General features: G+C 43.1%; 1 non-coding gene across 1 annotated transcript; it reads left to right on the top strand.

Moving 5' to 3' along the window:
* The first annotated feature begins 19,178 nt into the window (after nucleotides 1-19,178).
* LOC130972292 (small nucleolar RNA R71) lies at nucleotides 19,179-19,282 on the top strand. Its single transcript, XR_009083481.1, has one exon. It is a non-coding gene; the product is annotated as a small nucleolar RNA R71 (small nucleolar RNA).
* Nucleotides 19,283-20,402: the final 1,120 nt, after the last annotated feature.

Below are 20,402 nucleotides of genomic sequence, written 5' to 3'. Positions count from 1 at the left end.
GATCTAAAGATGATCTAAGATCCCAAGATGAAAATACAATAGTACAAGGTCCTATTTGTAGAGAACTAGTAGCCTAGGGTTTACAGAAATGAGTAAATGACATAAAAATCCACTTCAGGGCCCACTTGGTGTGTGCTTGGGCTGAGCATTGAAGAATTTTCGTGTAGAGACTTTTCTTGGAGTTAAACGCCAGCTTTTGTGCCAGTTTGGGCGTTTAACTCCCATTCTTGTGCTAGTTCCGGCGTTTAACGCCGGGCAGTTTTGAGCTGATTTGGAACGCCAGTTTGGGCCATCAAATCTCAGGCAAAGTATAGACTATTATACATTGCTGGAAAGCCCAGGATGTCTACTTTCCAACGCCGTTGAGAGCGCGCCAATTGAGCTTCTGTAGCTCCAGAAAATCTACTTCGAGTGCAGGGAGGTCAGAATCCAACAGCATCTGCAGTCCTTTTCAGCCTCTGAATCAGATTTTTGCTCAGGTCCCTCAATTTCAGCCAGAAAATACCTAAAATCACAGAAAAACACAAAAACTCATAGTAAAGTCCAGAAAAGTGAATTTTAACTAAAAACTAATAAAAATATACTAAAAACTAACTAAAACATACTAAAAATATACTAAAAACAATGCCAAAAAGCGTATAAATTATCCGCTCATCACAACACCAAACTTAAATTGTTGCTTGTCCCCAAGCAACTGAAAATCAAATAAGATAAAGAGAAGAGAATATGCAATGAATTCCAAAAATATCTATGAAGATCAGTATTAATAAGATGAGCGGGGCTTTTAGCTTTTTGCCTCTGAATAGTTTTGGCATCTCACTCTGTCCTTTGAAATTCAGAATGATTGGCTTCTATAGGAACTCAAAATCCAGATAGTGTTATTGATTCTCCTAGTTAAGTATGATGATTCTTGAACACAGCTACTTTATGAGTCTTGACCGTGGCCCAAAGCACTTTGTCTTCCAGTATTACCACCGGATACATACATGCCACAGACACATAATTGGGTGAACCTTTTCAGATTGTGACTCAGCTTTGCTAGAGTCCCCAATTAGAGGTGTCCAGGGTTCTTAAGCACACTCTTTTTGCCTTGGATCACAACTTTATTTCTTTCTTTTTCTTTCTTTTTCTTGTTTTTTTTTTGTATTCACTGCTTTTTCTTGCTTCAAGAATCATTTTTATGATTTTTCAGATCCTCAGTAACATGTCTCCTTTTTCATCATTCTTTCAAGAGCTAACCATTCATGAACAACAAATTCAAAAGACATATGCACTGTTTAAGCATACATTCAGAAAACAAAAGTATTGCCACCACATCAAAATAATTAATCTGTTATAAAATTTAAAATTCATGCAATTCTTCTCTTTTTCAATTAAGAACATTTTTCATTTAAGAGAGGTGATGGATTCATAGGACATTCATAACTTTAAGGCATAGACACTAAGACACTAATGATCACAAGACACAAAGATAGATAAACATAAGCATTAAAATTCGAAAAACAGGAAAATAGAGAACAAGAAAATTAAAGAACGGGTCCACCTTAGTGATGGCGGCTTGTTCTTCCTCTTGAAGATCTTATGGAGTGCTTGAGCTCCTCAATGTCTCTTCCTTGTCTTTGTTGCTCCTCTCTCATGATTCTTTGATCTTCTCTAATTTCATGGAGGAGGATGGAATGTTCTTGGTTCTCCACCCTTAGTTGTCCCATGTTGGAACTCAATTCTCCTAGGGAGGTGTTGATTTTCTCCCAATAGTTTTGTGGAGGAAAGTACATCCCTTGAGGCATCTCAGGGATTTCATGATGAGTGGGATCTCTTGTTTGCTCCATCCTTTTCTTAGTGATGGGATTGTCCTCATCAATGGGGATGTCTCCCTCTATGTCAACTCCAACTGAATAACAGAGGTGACAAATGAGATGAGGAAAGGCTAACCTTGCCAAGGTAGAGGACTTGTCCGCCACCTTATAAAGTTCTTGGGCTACAACCTCATGAACTTCTACTTCTTCTCCAATCATGATGCTATGAATCATGATGGCCCGGTCTAGAGTAACTTCAGACCGGTTGCTAGTGGGAATGATTGAGCGTTGGATAAACTCCAACCATCCCCTAGCTACGGGCTTGAGGTCATGCCTTCTCAATTGAACCGGCTTCCCTCTTGAATCTCTCTTCCATTGGGCGCCTTCTTCACAAATGACTGTGAGGACTTGGTCCAACCTTTGATCAAAGTTGATCCTTCTAGTGTAAGGGTGTTCATCTCCTTGCATCATGGGCAAGTTGAATGCCAACCTTACATTTTCCGGACTAAAATCTAAGTATTTCCCCCGAACCATTGTAAGCCAATTCTTTGGGTCCGGGTTCACACTTTGATCATGGTTCTTGGTGATCCATGCATTGGCATAGAACTCTTGAACCATCAAGATTCCGACTTGTTGAATAGGGTTGGTAAGAACTTCCCAACCTCTTCTTCGGATCTCATGTCGGATCTCCGGATATTCACTCTTTTTGAGTTTGAAAGGGACCTCGGGGATCACCTTCTTCAAGGCCACAACTTCATAGAAGTGGTCTTGATGCACCCTTGAGATGAATCTCTCCATCTCCCATGACTCGGAGGTGAAAGCTTTTACCTTCCCTTTCCTCTTTCTAGAGGTTTCTCCGGCCTTGGATGCCATAAATGGTTATGGAAAAACAAAAAGCAATGCTTTTACCACACCAAACTTAAAAGGTTTGCTCGTTCTCGAGCAAAAGAGGAAAGAAGAGAGTAGAAGAAGAAATAGAGGAGATGTAGGTGGCTTTGTGGTTCGGCCAAAGGGGGAGAAGTAGTGTTTAGGGTGTGTGAAAATGAAGGAGTGAAGATGGGTTTATATAGGGGTGGAGAGAGGGGTAGGGTTCGGTTATGGGAGGGTGGGTTTGGGAGGGAAAGTGGTTTAAATTTGAATGGTGAGGTAGGTGGGGTTTTATGAAGGATGGATGTGAGTGGTAAAGAGAAGGATGGGATTTGATAGGTGAGGGGTTTTTGGGGAAGAGTGGTTGAGGTGATTGGTGAATGGGTGAAGAAGAAGAGAGAGGGTGGTGGGGTAGGTGGGGATCCTGTGGGGTCCACAGATCCTGAGGTGTCAAGGAAAAGTCATCCCTGCACCAAGTGGCGAGCAAAATTGCTCTCTGTGCCAATTCTGGCATTAAACGCCGGGCTGGTGCCCCTTTCTGGCGTTTAATGCCAACTTCTTGCCCTTTCCTGGCGTTTAACGCCAGTCTGGTGCCCCTTTCTGGCGTTAAACGCCCAGAATGGTGCCAGACTGGGCGTTAAACGCCCATTTGCTGCCCTTACTAGCGTTTAAACGCCAGCAAGGTCTTCCTCCAGGGTGTGCTGTTTTTCTTTCTGTTTTTCATTATGTTTTTGCTTTTTCAATTGATTTTGTGATTTCTCATGATCATCAACCTACAGAAAACATAAAATAACAAAGGAAAATAGATAAATATAACATTGGGTTGCCTCCCAACAAGCGCTTCTTTAATGTCAGTAGCTTGACAGAGAGCTCTCATGGAGCCTCACAGATACTCAGAGCAATGTTGGAACCTCCCAACACCAAACTTAGAGTTTGAATGTGGGGGTTCAACACCAAACTTAGAATTTGGTTGTAGCCTCCCAACACCAAACTTAGAGTTTGACTTTGGGGGCTCTGTTTGACTCTGTTTTGAGAGAAGCTCTTCATGCTTCCTCTCCATGGTGACAGAGGGATATCCTTGAGCCTTAAACACAAAGGATTCTTTATTCACTTGAATGATCAATTCTCCTCTGTCCATATCAATCACAGCCTTTGCTGTGGCTAGGAAGGGTCTGCCAAGGATGATGGATTCATCCATGCACTTCTCAGTTTCTAGGACTATGAAATCAGCAGGGATGTAATGGTCTTCAATCTTTACCAGAACATCCTCTACAAGCCCATAAGCTTTTTTTTGAATTGTCTACCATCTCTAGTGAGATTCTTGCAGCTTGTACCTCAAAGATCCTTAGCTTCTCCATTACAGAGAGAGGCATGAGGTTTACACTTGACCCTAAGTCACACAGAGCCTTCTTAAAGGTCATGGTGCCTATGGTACAAGGTATTGAAAACTTCCCAGGATCTTGTCTCTTTTGAGGTAATCTCTGCCTAGACAAGTCATCCAGTTCTTTGGTGAGCAAAGGAGCTTCGTTCTCCCAAGTCTCATTACCAAATAACTTGTCATTTAGCTTCATGATTGCTCCAAGGTATTTAGCAACTTGCTCTTCAGTGACAAACTCATCCTCTTCAGAAGAAGAATACTCATCAGAGCTCATGAATGGCAGAAGTAAATCCATTGGAATCTCTATGGTCTCAGTGTGAACCTCAGATTCCCATGGTTCCTCATTGGGGAACTCATTGGAGGCCAGTGGACGTCCATTGAGGTCTTCCTCAGTGGCGTTCACTGCCTCTTCATCATCTCCAAGTTCGGCCATGTTGATGGCCTTACATTCTCCTTTTGGATTCTCTTCTGTATTGCTTGAAAGAGTATTAGGAGGGAGTTCAGTAATTTTCTTGCTCAACTGTCCCACTTGTGCCTCCAAATTCCTAATGGAGGACCTTGTTTCAGTCATGAAACTTTAAGTGGTTTTGATTAGATCAGAGACCATGGTTGCTGTTCCGAGGGTTTGCCTGAAACGTGCAGCTCGGTCGTCTGGAGAGGCCCGAGGTGGGGGTCCGGTGACCCGAGCTTGATATGCAGGATGGTTGGTGGTTGTACCTGCAATGACACTCCGATGCTTAAGTTAGCATGGGTCCAAGCAGATATATGTAGAGATTGGAATGAATGCCATACCTGGGTGCTCCAGTGTATTTATAGTAGTTGGCAGTGATCTTCCCTGGATAAGACATTCTTATCTTATCTTATCTTTGGGAGTTTTATCTTTATCTTTGTGGAACCGCCTTTCCCAGGCCTTTTCGGCCTTTAGGTTTGGGCTGCGTTCCTTTTGATGGGCCTTCCTTGCTCTTTGTCCGAGGTCCGACCTTTAGGTGTGAGCTTTAGGATAAGGTCGGACCTCTTGCGAACTTGCCGAGTTGGAGGACCCCGGTCAGGGTATGAACAGTGCCCCTGCCCGAGTTCGTCCTTTTTGGGAGGTCGTGCTCGGGCATAGTAGTCTGTTTTTCAAATTTCAAAAATGGCCATTCCTGCATTTATTGCATTTTACCGTTTTTCCTCGATTTCCGTTCGGACTCTGTGAAGGCTTTATTTATTGCTCCTTTCCTCCTTTCTGCGTTTTGTTTTATGCTTTACAAGCGCCGCTTCTTCTTTCCCTTTGTTTTGTTTTTCAGAATCTTTCTTTGTGTGTCTTTCCGGGGTTTCCTTTGTGCCGTCGTTTCGTTCTCCTTGCTTCGGAGCTCTTCGTCTTCGCTTCTTCTTCCAGGTTTGTTTCTGTGTTTCTCTTTTCTTGTGATCGTATGCTTCTGTCCTTTGTGTGGCTCTTGCTTTATTTCTTTTTCGTTTATGCCTGGGTTGCCCCAAAAGAGGTGCCGCCATTGCTGTTGTTTTTATATGGGGGGGCTCTTTTCTTTGTTCCCTGGTGTTTTTGCCCCACTTTCTTCGAGGGGTCTTTTTGCTTCTTGCCTTGCTAAATGGTTTTTCTTTATGTGATTTTTTGCTTGCTGTTGTATTCTTCTTTGTAGGTAAGAATTTTATGTCTCGAAAGGTTCTTCAAGCGATGTCGACTAAAATTCCATGTGGTCTTGATTGGGTAGACCCTCTTCCTCTAAAAGTCCCTTCCGTGGTAGATTCTGAGTATTTAGTTAGGTTTCGTAGGCATTGTAGCATATGTGAAAATAGGGAGTCTGAGAGGGATTATGAACTAGTAGCCCCGGATTCCGAGGAGAGAGTATGCTTCCCGCCCCTAGATAGTTCCGAGAAGCTTTTCTTTTATGCTTATGATTGTTTTTTCTCTAAGCTGGGCGTCCGACTTCCCTTTTCCGATCTGGAGTCCGAGGTGTTATGGTCTTGTAATCTTGCTCCTACGCAGCTCCATCCAAATTCTTGGGCGTTTTTAAAGCTGTTTCAACTTTTGTGTCAGTTCTTGGGCATTTCTCCCTCTATTTCTCTTTTTTCCTACTTGTTTGTGTTGACGAAGCCAGGGTCGGGCGGAGGGAAGGTATCTTGGGTTTCTTTTAGGGCTAACCAGGGAAGGAAGTTTTGTACCCTGTATGATGAGTCCTTTCATGATTTTAAGAACTTCTATTTTAAGGTCCGGGCTACTGGGGACGTCCGACCTTTCTTTTTAGATGAGAGTGGGGAGCCTTCTTTTCCTCTTTGTTGGCAGGAGAAAGTAGTATCTTCTAGGTATACCCTTGAGAGTCTAGATGAGGTGGAGCAGGCCTTTGTGGGTGTGGTAAGCAGTTTATGGGGTCGGGCACCTCACTTGGACACGAAGAAAATGTTGGGGGATCCAAGCCTTCTCCGTTCCGAGTTAGGTAGTTCCCGACCCTCCGAGATTTTTCTTTTGGTATTTTGGTTTTGCTTGTTTTTGTTTTGGTGGAATTTCTGTTTTGGTGATCTTTTTCTTTGAATTTTTTGCAGAGATGTCCTCTCAGGCGGATTCCATGAAGTACCTTCGTCGGACGAAGAAGTCCGTGGCTGCTCGAAATATTGAGGCTGGGGAGGCTTCTGCCCGATCTTCTCCGAAGAAGACTACTGTGGGTGTCACTACTCGGTCGAAGACTATTCCGACTCCCCAGTTTCGACCTATAAGTCAGGATCCTCCGACTTCTGGGCCCGGTCACTCTTCTCCTCCTTCGTCCTCGGGTCCTCCTCCCAAGAAGCAGAAGACCTCTCAAGAGTTTGCGGGTTTTAATGATAAGGATTTTGATGCTCTTGGTTGGGTTGAACAGCATATTCTCCCTCAGACTTTTATTTCTACTGATGATGTGTCTATGGAGCACCATTTTCAGTATATGGCGCGGAGCTGTGTTCGGATGGCTAGTCTTCATGCCGCTATTGCCCGAGAGTTCAAGAAATCCCCCCTTGGTGCGACCAGTTCCCGACTTGAGAAGGCTCAGTCCGAGTTTGAGAGGATTAGTGAACTGAAGGCTGCTAGGATTGCTGAGCTGGAGGCGTCTTTGGAGAAGGAGAAAGCTAAAGCTACCGCGGCTGTGGCGGCGGCGAGTTCATCCGAGGAGATGGTGAAGGCGGCGAAGGAGAGTTATACTCGGACATATGCTGAGCTTGTGGAGACAAAGGAGAGGTTGCAATCCGCTCAGGATGATTTTTACGAGCTAGAAGGACATGTGGCTAAGGGTATGGATGCTATGTTTGAAAATTTGAAGGCTCAGGTCCGGGTTCTTGCTCCTGACCTGGATCTGAGTTTATTCAGTACGGATAATGTTGTCGTGGAAGGGAAGATTGTTCCTGCTCCCAACGAGGATGAGGTTCCGGTGTCTGACCCCAAAGTTCCGGTTGCGAACCCGACTTCACTTTTGGCCGGGGAGGAATCTGGTGTGGAGACTTCAATCCGAGATGACGGTGCTGTCAAGGCTGTCCCGATTTCTATGGTTCTTCCTCCGCAGCCTTCTACCGATGTGGAGTCCGGAAAGGATCTTGATTCCCTGTAATCCTTTGTTTTTGGTTTTTAGCCCGGCCTGTGGGCTCTTTTTTGGATGGTTTTTACTATCTGTTTACTGCTTTGAACACCTTTTTGCTATTAGCTACTTGTAGTAACTTTTTAGCTTTATTACGCGGTGTTTTGTTCGCGTTTTGACTTTTAGTTCCGCTTTATGCTTTTTAGTTGTTTTTGGATAACAACTTTTTAGCTAGCGCTTTTTGAAACTTCGTTTTATCCTTTCCCCTTGATTTCGTTTCTTCGCTTGTACTTTTTAGTTGTTTTTGTATAGCAACTTTTTAGTAAGCGTTTTCGAAATCTTTGTTTTATCCTTTCCCTTTGATTTCGTTTCTTCGCTTGTACTTTTTAGTTGTTTTGTATAGCAACTTTTTAGTAAGCGTTTTCAAAATCTTTGTTTTCGCTGCTTTATGGCTTCTTTCTCGTATCCGGGCTTTTTCTCGGACCTCGGGGGGGGGGGGGGGGGGGGGCGGTTGAGTACTTCCCTTTGTTGGGTCCGACCTTGGTGTTGGTCGGCCTTTTAAGTTATTTTTGTAACCTCTTTTATTTGGCTTTTTGAGCCTTTTCAGGGTTGCTTTATAACTTCTCACATTAATCTGAACCTCGTCGCTTTATCTTTGCCGACCTTGTGTGGTCTCTTGGCAATGATTTTTTGCGTTTTGCCGAGCATAAATTAATGCGCCTTGGTGGGGTACTTTTTAGGATTTGTTTCATCATGAGGAAGAAGAAGGAGAAGGAAAAGAGAAAAATTCGATTAGTATTAAAAAAGAAAAGAGTATTTACAGAGTGTTTACCCTTGGTTAAGTCGGGTGCTTTTCTTGTCCGGGTGTCTCATTAAAAAACCCTTGTAGGGAAAAAGAGTACATCCCGGGTCAAGTTTTTCTAGCTGTAGTATCGTCTTAGATTACAGGCGTGCCAGGCCCTGGGCAACTCATTGCCTTCTAGGTCGGATATTTTGTAATAACCTGTTCCTAAGATTTCTGTTACCTTGTAGGGTCCTTTCCAATTTGCAGCTAGCTTCCCTTCTCCCGACTTTTGTGTTCCGATGTCGTTTCGGATCAGAATCAGGTCGTGAATTGAGAAGCTTCGTTTTATTACTTTCTGATTGTATCTGAGGGCCGTTCGCCGTTTTAAGGCTTCCTCTCGGATCCGGGCTTTTTCTCGGACCTCGGGGAGGAGGTCGAGTTCTTCCCTTTGTGCCTGTGGGTTACCTTCTTCGTTGTAGAAGATGACTCGGGGTGACCCTTCACTTATTTCGATAGGAATCATTGCCTCCATCCCGTAAGCTAGTCGGAATGGTGATTCTCCCGTTGTAGAGTGTGGGGTTGTCCGATATGCCCATAGCACCTGGGGGAGCTCCTCGGCCCATGCCCCTTTGGCTTCTTGGAGTCTTCGTTTTAACCCAGCCAAGATGACTTTATTTGCGGCCTCCGCTTGTCCATTGGCTTGTGGGTGCTCGACTGAGGTGAATTGCTGTTTGATTTTTAGTTCGGCCGCCAAGTTCTGAAAACTTGTGTCTGTGAACTGTGTTCCATTGTCTGTGGTGATGGAGTAGGGGACTCCGAACCTTGTGACGATGTTTCTGTATAGGAATTTGCGGCTTTTCTGAGCCGTGATGGTGGCTAAGGGTTCAGCTTCGATCCACTTTGTGAAGTAGTCGACCCCTACTATGAGGTATTTGACTTGCCCCGGTCCTTGGGGAAACGGGCCGAGTAGGTCAAGCCCCCACTTTGCGAAGGGCCATGGTGCGGTGATGCTGATGAGGTCTTCAGGTGGTGCTTTGTGAAAATTGGCGTGTTTTTGGCAGGGGGGGCATATTTTCACAAATTCCGTTGCGTCTCTTTGCAAGGTCGGCCAGTAGAATCCGGCTCGGACTACTTTCTTGGATAATGCTCGAGCTCCGAGGTGGTTCCCACACATGCCTCCGTGGACTTCTTCGAGGACGCTCTTTGTTTCTGAGGTCGGGACACACCTAAGGAGGGGGTTTGAGAATCCTCTTCTGTATAATATGTCGTGAATTAGTGTATAATTCTGGGCGTCTTTCGTGAGTCTTCTAGCTTCCTTTCTTTCGGCGGGGAGAGTTCCCGACTTCAGGTAGTTGAGTATGGGGGTCATCCATCCTTGCTGTTGGTTGGATATATTTAGCGCTTCTTCCTCTCTTAGCACGGAGGGAGATTGTAAGGTTTCCTGGAGGAGACTTCTGTTGTTGCCTCCGGGCTTGGTGCTGGCAAGCTTTGAGAGGGCGTCTGCCCGGGCGTTTTGTTCCCGAGGTATGTGCTGAATCTGTATCTCTGAAAAGTGGCGCAGTTGTGCCTGTGTTTAGTCCAGGTATTTTTTCATAGTGGGGTCTTTGGCCTGGTAGCTTCCATTTACTTGTGATGTGATGACCTGGGAGTCGCTGAAGATCGTGATTTTTTGGGCTCCGACTTCTCCGGCTAGCTTTAGACCTGCTAGTAGGGCCTCGTATTCGGCTTGGTTGTTCGAAGCCTGGAACTCGAATTTTAGGGATAGTTCTATCCGCGTTCCTTGGTCGCTTTCGAGTATAACCCCGGCTCCGCTTCCTGTTTTGTTTGAGGACCCGTCGACATACAGGTTCCACGAGAGTGGGGTTCCAGGGGTCTCAGTGTATTCTGCGATGAAGTCGGCTAGATACTGGGATTTTATGGCAGTCCGGGTTTCATAGTGGAGGTCGAACTCGGACAGTTCCACCGCCCATTGCAGTATTCGTCCTGCCAGATCTGTTTTTTGGAGGATGTGTCTCATTGGTTGGTTTGTCCGGACTTTGATGGTGTGGGCTTGAAAGTAGGGACGGAGCCTCCGAGCTGTGAACACTAGGGCGTAGGCGAATTTTTCTATTTTCTGATAGTTTAATTCGGCCCCTTGTAGTGCCTTGCTTACAAAGTATATGGGGTGTTGTCCTTGGTCATTTTCTCGTATTAACGCTGAAGCGACTGCTCGATTTCCAACCGAGAGGTATAGTACGAGTTCTTCTCCTTTTAGAGGTCGGGTTAGGATTGGTGGCTGCCCGAGGAATTCCTTGAAGTCTTGAAAGGCCTTTTCGCACTCCGGGGTCCATGAGAAGGGTTTCCCTTTCTTTAGGAGTGAGTAGAGAGGTAGTGACTTTATCGCTGATCCCGCCAAGAATCTTGATAGGGCGGCCAGCCCTCCATTTAGTTGTTGTACTTCTTTGACACACGTCGGGCTCTTCATATTGAGTATCGCTTGGCATTTGTCCGGGTTTGCTTCGATGCCCCTTTGAGTCAGCATGAAGCCTAAAAACTTTCCGGCTTCTGCGGCGAAGGTGCACTTTGTCGGGTTAAGTCTCATGTTGTGTTTTCTGAGGGTGCCGAAAACACTGGCGAGGTCGGTCAGCAAGTTTCTGTCTTCTTGTGTCTTTACCAGCATGTCGTCGACGTACACCTCCAGCTGTAGTCCGATGTGCTCTGAGAACACTTTGTTCATTAGCCTCTGGTAGGTTGCCCCTGCGTTCTTTAGCCCGAAGGGCATTACTACGTAGCAGTAGTTTGCCCTTGGGGTTATGAACGAAGTCTTTTCTTGGTCGGGTCCGTACATTGGGATTTGATTGTATCCCGAGTATGCGTCCATGAAGGAGAGATATCTATAGCCTGAGGCTGCGTCTACTAATGCGTCGATGTTTGGTAGTGGATATGGGTCTTTGGGGCAGGCTTTGTTGAGATCTGTGTAATCGACGCACATCCTCCATTTTCCGTTGGGCTTTTTTACCAGGACCACGTTTGCGAGCCATAGGGGGTATTTTACTTCCCTAATGAACCCTGCATCTAGCAGTGCTTGTACTTGTTCTTCTATTGCTTGCATGCGCTCGGGTCCGAGCTTCCGGCGTCTTTGTTGGACAGGCCGGGATCCCGGGTAAACCGATAGCTTATGGCACATCAGGTCGGGACTTATGCCCGGCATGTCGGAGGCTTTCCAGGCGAAGAGGTCGGAATTCTCCCTTAAGAGGGTTATGAGTTCCTCTTTTAGGCCTGTGTCGAGGTTTACTCCTATGCTTGTTATTTTTTCAGGTGTGTTCCCAATCTGGACTTCTTCGATTTCTCCCTCTGGCTACGGCCGGAGATCTTCTCGGGATTGAACTCGTCCGAGTTCTATCGTGTTGACCTCTTTCCCTTTTAGGCTCAGGCTTTCGTTGTAGCATCGCCGTGCTAGTTTTTGGTCGCCTTTTAGGGTAGCGATTCCCTTTGCTGTAGGGAACTTCATACAGAGGTGTGGGGTCGAGACTATAGCTGCCAGTCTGTTTAGGGTTGGTCGCCCAATGAGGGCGTTGTATGCTGAAGTGACGTCGACTATAATGTAGTCGATGCTTAATGTTTTAGATTGCTCGCCTCTTCCAAAGGTAGTGTGTAGCGAGATGTATCCTAAGGGATGGATCGGGGTATCTCCTAGTCCGAATAGGTCGGTGGGGTAGGCCTTTAGTTCTTTTTCTTCAAGCCCGAGTTTGTCAAAGGCCGTTTTGAACAGGATATCTGCTGTGCTTCCCTGGTCAATCAGGGTTCGATGTAAGTTGGCGTTTGCTAGGATAATGGTGATTACCATTGGATCGTCGTGTCCGGGAATTATCCCTTGAGCATCTTCTCGGGTGAATGAAATAGTAGGTAATTCGGGCAGGGGACTGTCTTCTCGGATGTGATAGACTTCTTTGAGGTGTCTTTTTCGTGAGGATTTGGATGTTCCTCCGCCTGCAAAACCTCCATTTATCATGTGAACATGTCTTTCAGGTGTTCGTGGGGTTTGTTCGGCCCGATCTCCATTGTCCCCCCACCTTCTCTTCCTGGTCTCTTCTTCTTTCTCTGCTATGTATCTGTCGAGTTTTCCTTCTCTGGCTAGCTTTTCTATAACATTTTTCAGGTCGTAGCAGTCGTTAGTAGAATGACCGTAGAGCTTGTGATATTCACAGTATTCGGACCGATCTCTCCCTGCTTTCTTGTGTTTTAGCGGTCGGGGTGGTGGGATCTTTTCGGTGTGGCATACTTCTCTGTAGACGTCTACCAAGGAGACTCGGAGGGGGGTGTAGCTGTGGTACTTCCGTGGTTTGTCCGAGTTGGGTTCTTCTTTCTTTTTCTGTTCCCGATCCCGATCTCGGAGTGGGTAGGTTGATTCCTTCCTAGAAGAGTCTCTTAGCTGGGAGGTTTCCTCCATGTTGATATATTTTTCCGCTCGCTCCTGCACCTCGTATAGGGAGGTCGGGTATCGTTTGGATAGGGATTGGCTAAACGGTCCTTCTTTTAGGCCGTTTGCTAGTCCCATGATGGCTGCTTCAGTGGGCAAGTGTTGTATGTCCAGGCAAGCTTTGTTGAATCGCTCCATGTATTTTCGGAGAGTTTCTTGGTCACCTTGTTTGATCCCAAGTAGACTGGGGGCATGTTTTGTTTTGTCCTTTTGAATAGAGAATCTTGTTAGGAATTTTTTGGTTAGGTCTTCGAAGCTGGTGATTGATCTTGGTGGCAGGTTGTCGAACCACTTCATGGCTGACTTGGTGAGAGTGGTGGGGAAGGCTTTGCACCGAATTGCGTCGGAGGCGTCGACTAGGTACATTCTGCTTCTGAAGTTGCTGAGGTGATGACTTGGATCGGTGGTACCGTCGTAGAGGTCCATATCGGGTGGTTTGAAGTTTCGCGGTACCTTCTCCTTCATGATCTCTTGCGTGAAGGGATCGTGGTTGCCCTTGGTGGTGGTGCCGCGTTCTGTTCGGTCTTTCAGGTTGTCCTCTATTTTCCGCAGTTTTTCTTCTAATTCTCTGCGCTTTCGAGTTTCTCTTCTCAGATCTTGTTCAGTTTCTTTCTGCTTCTTTATGTCCTTTTCGAGTTGTTTTAGTCGGTCTTGTTGTGCCTGGACTGCTTCTAGAATTTCCGAGCTCTTCGCTCTTTCGGAATTTTGTGGATCCTTGTTTGGGAGTGACGTTTTTGGGCGATTCTGTTTGTTTCCTCCTGGAGTACGTGGTGATAGAGGGCTGTCCGGTCGTTCTCCGGTGTCAATTTCGTCCTCTTGTTCGGATGCAGCGTGCTCATCGTTGAGAGGGTCGTCCGCCATGGTAGAGGGATGACTTCCAGGGTCCCCGGCAACGGCGCCAATGTTCCGAGGGTTTGCCTGAAACGTGCAGCTCGGTCGTCTGGAGAGGCCCGAGGTGGGGGTCCGGTGACCCGAGCTTGATATGCAGGATGGTTGGTGGTTGTACCTGCAATGACACTCCGATGCTTAAGTTAGCATGGGTCCAAGCAGATATATGTAGAGATTGGAATGAATGCCATACCTGGGTGCTCCAGTGTATTTATAGTAGTTGGCAGTGATCTTCCCTGGATAAGACATTCTTATCTTATCTTATCTTTGGGAGTTTTATCTTTATCTTTGTGGAACCGCCTTTCCCAGGCCTTTTCGGCCTTTAGGTTTGGGCTACGTTCCTTTTGATGGGCCTTCCTTGCTCTTTGTCCGAGGTCCGACCTTTAGGTGTGAGCTTTAGGATAAGGTCGGACCTCTTGCGAACTTGCCGAGTTGGAGGACCCCGGTCAGGGTATGAACAGTTGCTAAGTCAGAGTTGTTCTGCTTAGAATTCTCTATCTGTTGCTGAGAAGATGATGGAAAAGGTTTGCCATTGCTAAACCTGTTTCTTCCACCATTATTATTGTTGAAACCTTGTTGAGGTCTCTGTTGATCCTTCCATGATAGATTTGGATGATTTCTCCATGAAGAATTATAGGTGTTTCCATAGTGTTCTCCCATGTAATTCACCTCTTCTATTGAAGGGTTCTCAGGATCATAAGCTTCTTCTTCAGATGAAGCGTCCTTAGTACTGCCTGGTGCAGCTTGCATTCCAGAAAAACTTTGAGAAATCAAATTGACTTGCTGAGTCAATATCTTGTTCTGAGCCAATATGGCATTCAGAGTATCAATCTCAAGAACTCCTTTCTTCTGATTTGTCCCATTGTTCACAGGATTCCTTTCAGAAGTGTACATGAATTGGTTATTTGCAACCATTTCAATTAGTTCTTGAGCTTCTGTAGGCGTCTTCTTCAGATGAAGAGATCCTCCAGCATAACTATCCAAAGACATCTTGGATAGTTCAGAGAGACCATCATAGAAAATACCTATGATGCTCCATTCAGAAAGCATGTCAGAGGGACACTTTCTGATTAATTGTTTGTATCTTTCCCAAGCTTCATAGAGGGATTCTCCTTCCTTCTGTCTGAAGGTTTGGACTTCCACTCTAAGCTTACTCAATTTTTGATGTGGAAAGAACTTTGCCAAGAAGGCATTGAATAGCTTTTTCCAAGAGTTCAGGCTTTCTTTAGGTTGTGAGTCCAACCATATCCTAGCTCTGTCTCTTACAGCAAAAGGGAATAGCATAAGTCTGTAGACTTCAGGGTCAACCCCATTAGTCTTGACAGTGTCACAGATTTGCAACTTAGCTAAAAACTGATGAGGATCTTCCAATGGAAGTCCATGGAACTTGCAATTCTGTTGCATTAGAGAAACTAATTGAGGCTTAAGCTCAAAGTTGTTTGCTCCAATGGCAGGGATAGAGATGCTTCTCCCATAGAAGTCGTGAGTAGGTGCAGTAAAGTCACCCAGCACCTTCCTTGCATTGTTGGCATTGTTGTTGTTTTCGGCTGCCATGGGTTCTTCTCTTTTGAAGATTTCTGTTAGGTCCTCTACAGAGAGTTGTGCCTTAGCTTCTCTTAGCTTTCGCTTCAAGGTCCTTTCAGGTTCAGGGTCAGCCTCAACAAGAATGCTTTTGTCTTTGCTCCTGTTCATATAAAAGATAAGAGAACAAGAAAATATGGAATCCTCTATGTCACAGTATAGAGATTCCTTGAGGTGTCAGAGGAAAAGAAAAATAGAAGGAAGAAGTAGAAGAATTCGAACTTATCAAGAGAGATGGAGTTCGAATTGTTCATTGAGGAATAGTGTTAGTCCATAAATAGAAGGATGTGAGAAGAGGGGAAGAAATTTTCGAAAATTAAGTAAAAGATTTTTAAAAAAACATTTTGAAAAATAGTAATTAATTTTCGAAAACTAAGAGTGGAAAAGAAATCAAGTGATTTTTGAAAAAGATTTTGAAATTAGAAATCAAAAAGATATAATTGAAAACTATTTTGAAAAAGATATGATTAAGAAGATATGATTGAAAAGTTATGGTTTTAAAAAGATGTGATTGAAAAGATATGATTTGAAAAAGAATTTAAAAAGATTTTGATTTTAAAAATTAATGAACAAGGAAAGATATGATTCAAACATTAAACCTTTTTCAACAGAAAAGGCAACATACTTGAAATGTTGAATCAAATCATTAATTGATAGCAAGTATTTTTGAAAATGGAAAGAAATTGATTTTGAAAAAGATTTGATTGAAAAAATATGATTTGAAAAAGATTTGATTTTGAAAAATTTTGAAAACTTGAAAAAAATTTGATTTGAAAACAGAATCTTCCCTCTTGTGCCATCCTGGCGTTAAACGCTCAGAATGGTGCACATTCTGGCGTTTAACGCCCAAAGCACTACCCTTTTGGGCGTTAAACACCCAGCCAGGCACCCTGGCTGGCGTTTAAACGCCAGTTTGCCTTCTTCACTAGGCGTTTTGAACGCCCAGCTTTTTCTGTGTAATTCCTCTGCTGTATGTTCTGAATCTTCAATTCTCTGTACTATTGACTTGAAAAAACACAAATTAAAAATATTTTTTTGGATTTTTAATAATGAGGAATAATCAAAATGCAACTAGAATCAAATAACAATGCATGCAAGACACCAAACTTAGCAGTTTGTATACTACTGACACTAACAAAAATGAGAATGCATATAACAAAACACTCAAGTCAAGAGAATTCAAAGATCAGAGCAAGGAAATCATCAAGAACATCTTGAATATCACTTAGGACACATGAATGAATGCAAGAAGAACAGAAATATGCAATTGAGACCAAACTTAAAATGAGACACTAGACTCAACAAGAAACATACAATATTTTTGGTTTTTATGATTTTGTAATTTTTTTTTGGATTTTTTGAAAATTAAGTGGAAAAAGAAAATAAAGATATCAAAATTCTTAATGAGAATTCCAGGAATCATGCAATGTTAGTCTAAAGCTTCAGTCTAAAGAAATTAGACATGGCTAGCCAAGCTTCAGTAGGACATTGCATTCAAGAGCTAAATTGATGATAATCAATCAGCTTTGGTGATGATAAGAACATCACCTTGAAACACTAGAATTCATTCTTAATAACTCTGAAGAAAAAATACCTAATCTAAGCAACAAGATGAACCGTCAGTTGTCCATACTCGAAACAATCCCCGGCAACGGCGCCAAAAACTTGGTGCACGAAATTGTAATCACTACTTTTCACAACTCAAATAATCCCCGGTAATGAATCCAAAAACTTGGTGCTCAATACCATGGTATAAACACAACTTCGCACAACTAACCAGCAAGTGCACTGGGTCGTCCAAGTAATAAACCTTACGCGAGTAAGGGTTGATCCCACGGAGATTGTTGGTATGAAGCAAGTTATGGTCACCTTGTAAATCTCAGTCAGGCAGATTCAAATGGTTATGGATGATATATGAATAAAACATAAAGATAGAGATACTTATGTAATTCATTGGTGAGAATTTCAGATAAGCAAATGGAGATGCTTTGTCCCTTCCGTCTCTCTGCTTTCCTACTGTCTTCATCCAATCCTTCTTACTCCTTTCCATGGCAAGCTGTATGTTGGGCATCACCGTTGTCAGTGGCTATAATCCTGTCCTCTCAGTGAAAATGTTCAACGCACCCTGTCACGGCACGGCTAATCATCTGTCGGTTCTCAATCAGGTTGGAATAGAATCCATTGATTCTTTTGCGTCTGTCACTAACGCCCAGCCTTCAGGAGTTTGAAGCTCGTCACAGTCATTCAATCATTGAATCCTACTCAGAATACCACAGACAAGGTTTAGACCTTCCGGATTCTCTTGAATGCCGCCATCAATTCTAGCTTATACCACGAAGATTCTGATTAAGGAATCCAAGAGATAAACATTCAAGCCTTGTTTGCTTGTAGAACGGGAGTGGTTGTCAGGCACGCGTTCATAAGTGAGAATGATGATGAGCGTCACATAATCATCACATTCATCAAGTTCTTGAGTGCGAATGAATATCTTGGAATAAGAACAAGCTGAATTGAATAGAAGAACAATAGTAATTGCATTAATACTCGAGGTACAGCAGAGCTCCACACCTTAATCTATGGTGTGTAGAAACTCCACCGTTGAAAATACATAAGAACAAGGTTCAGGCATGGCCGTGAGGCCAGCCCCCACAACATGATCAAAATATTCAAAGATCTAAAGATGATCTAAGATCCCAAGATGAAAATACAATAGTACAAGGTCCTATTTGTAGAGAACTAGTAGCCTAGGGTTTACAGAAATGAGTAAATGACATAAAAATCTACTTCAGGGCCCACTTGGTGTGTTCTTGGGCTGAGCATTGAAGCATTTTCGTGTAGAGACTTTTCTTGGAGTTAAACGCCAGCTTTTGTGCCAGTTTGGGCGTTTAACTCCCATTCTTGTGCTAGTTCCGACGTTTAACGCCGGGCAGTTTTGAGCTGATTTGGAACGCCGGTTTGGGCCATCAAATCTCGGGAAAAGTATGGACTATTATACATTGCTGGAAAGCCCAGGATGTCTACTTTCCAACGCCGTTGAGAGCGCGCCAATTGGGCTTTTGTAGCTCCAGAAAATTCACTTTGAGTGCAGGGAGGTCAGAATCCAACAGCATCTGCAGTCCTTTTCAGCCTCTGAATCAGATTTTTGCTCAGGTCCCTCAATTTTAGCCAGAAAATACCTGAAATCACAGAAAAATACACAAACTCATAGTAAAGTCCAGAAAAGTGAATTTTAACTAAAAACTAATAAAAATATACTAAAAACTAACTAAAACATATTTAAAATATACTAAAAACAATGCCAAAAAGCGTATAAATTATCCGCTCATCAGGGGCTCTGCTCAGAATTCTCTGTCTGTTGCTAATAAGATGATGGAAAAGGCTTGCCATTGCTAAACTTGTTTCTTCCACCATTACTTGTTGAGGCTTTTGTTGATCCTTCCATGAGGAATTTGGATGATTTCTCCATGAGGAATTATAGGTGTTTCCATAGGGTTCAACCATGTAATTCACCTATGCCATTGCAGGGTTCTCAAGATCATAAGCTTCTTCTTCAGAAGATGCCTCTTTAGTACTGTTGGATGCATTTTGCCATCCATTCAGACTCTGAGAAATCATGTTGACTTGCTGAGTTAACATTTTGTTCTGAGCCAATATGGCATTCAGAGCATCAATTTCAAGAACTCCCCTTTTTTGAGGCGTCCCATTATTCACAGGATTCCTTTCAGAAGTGTACATGAACTGGTTATTTGCAACCATGTCAATGAGTTCTTGAGCTTCTGCAGACGTTTTCTTTAGGTGAATGGATCCACCTGCAGAATGGTCCAGTGATATCTTAGAAAGCTCAGATAGACCATCATAGAATATATCTAAAATGGTCCACTCTGAAAGCATGCCAGAAGGACACTTTTTGGTCAACTGCTTGTATCTTTCCCAAGCTTCATAGAGGGATTCACCATCTTTTTGCTTGAAGGTCTGAACATCCACTCTAAGCTTAGTCAGCTTTTGAGGAGGAAAGAACTTGGCCAGGAAGGCCGTGACCAGCTTATCCCAAGAGTCCAGGCTATCTTTAGGTTGTGAATCCAACCATGTTCTAGCTCTGTCTCATACAGCAAAAGGGAAAAGCATGAGCCTGTAGACTTCAGGATCTACTCCATTAGTCTTAACAGTATCACAGATCTGCAAGAACTCAGTTAAAAACTAATAGGGATCTTCTGATAGAAGTCCATGAAACTTGCAGTTCTGTTGCATTAGAGCAACTAGTTGAGGCTTCAGCTCAAAATTGTTTGCTCCAATGGCAGGGATTGAGATGCTTCTTCCATAAAAGTTAGAAGCAGGTGTAGTGTAATCACCAAGCATCCTCCTTACATTGTTGTTGAGTTCGGCCATGTCTACTTCTTTTTCGAGATTCTCTGTAAGATTTTCTTTGGATTGTTGTGCTTTAGCTTCTCTTAGCTTCCTCTTCAGAGTCCTTTCAGGTTCAGGATCTGCTTCAATAAGAATGTCCTTGTCCTCGCTCCTGCTCATATGAAAAAGAAGAAAATAGAAAAAAAGAGGAATCCTCTATGTCACAGTATAAAGATTCCTTTATGTGAGTAGAAGAAAAAAAAGAATAGAAGAAAAAAGAGAAAAATTTGAACACAGAAGATAAGAGAGGGTTCGAATTTTAAGATGAAGAGAAGTGTTAGTATATGAATAAATAAATAGAAAGAGATGAGAGGAAAGAATTTTCAAAAATTGTTTTGAAAAATAGTTAGTGATTTTTGAAAATTAAGAGAAGAAATAAAATTAAAATTAAAATTTGAAACAATTAGTTAATTAAAAGAATTTTGAAAAAGAGTGAGGAATTTTTGAAAATTAGATAGAGAAAAGTAGTTAGGTAGTTTTGAAAAAGATAAGAAACAAACAAAAAGTCAATTAGTTAGTTGAAAAAGATTTGAAAATCAATTTTGAAAAGATAAGAAGTTAGAAAAGATTTTTGAAATCAATTTTGAAATAGATATGATTTGAAAAGATATGGTTGAAAAAGATTTGATTTTTAAAATTAAAATTGATTACTTGACTAACAAGAAACTAAAAGATATGATTCTAGAATTTAAAGATTGAACCTTTCTTA

Source organism: Arachis stenosperma, chromosome 3, assembly GCF_014773155.1.
Source record: "Arachis stenosperma cultivar V10309 chromosome 3, arast.V10309.gnm1.PFL2, whole genome shotgun sequence".
Classification (NCBI taxonomy): domain Eukaryota; kingdom Viridiplantae; phylum Streptophyta; class Magnoliopsida; order Fabales; family Fabaceae; genus Arachis; species Arachis stenosperma.
This window is presented reverse-complemented; position numbering and strand designations above follow the sequence as displayed.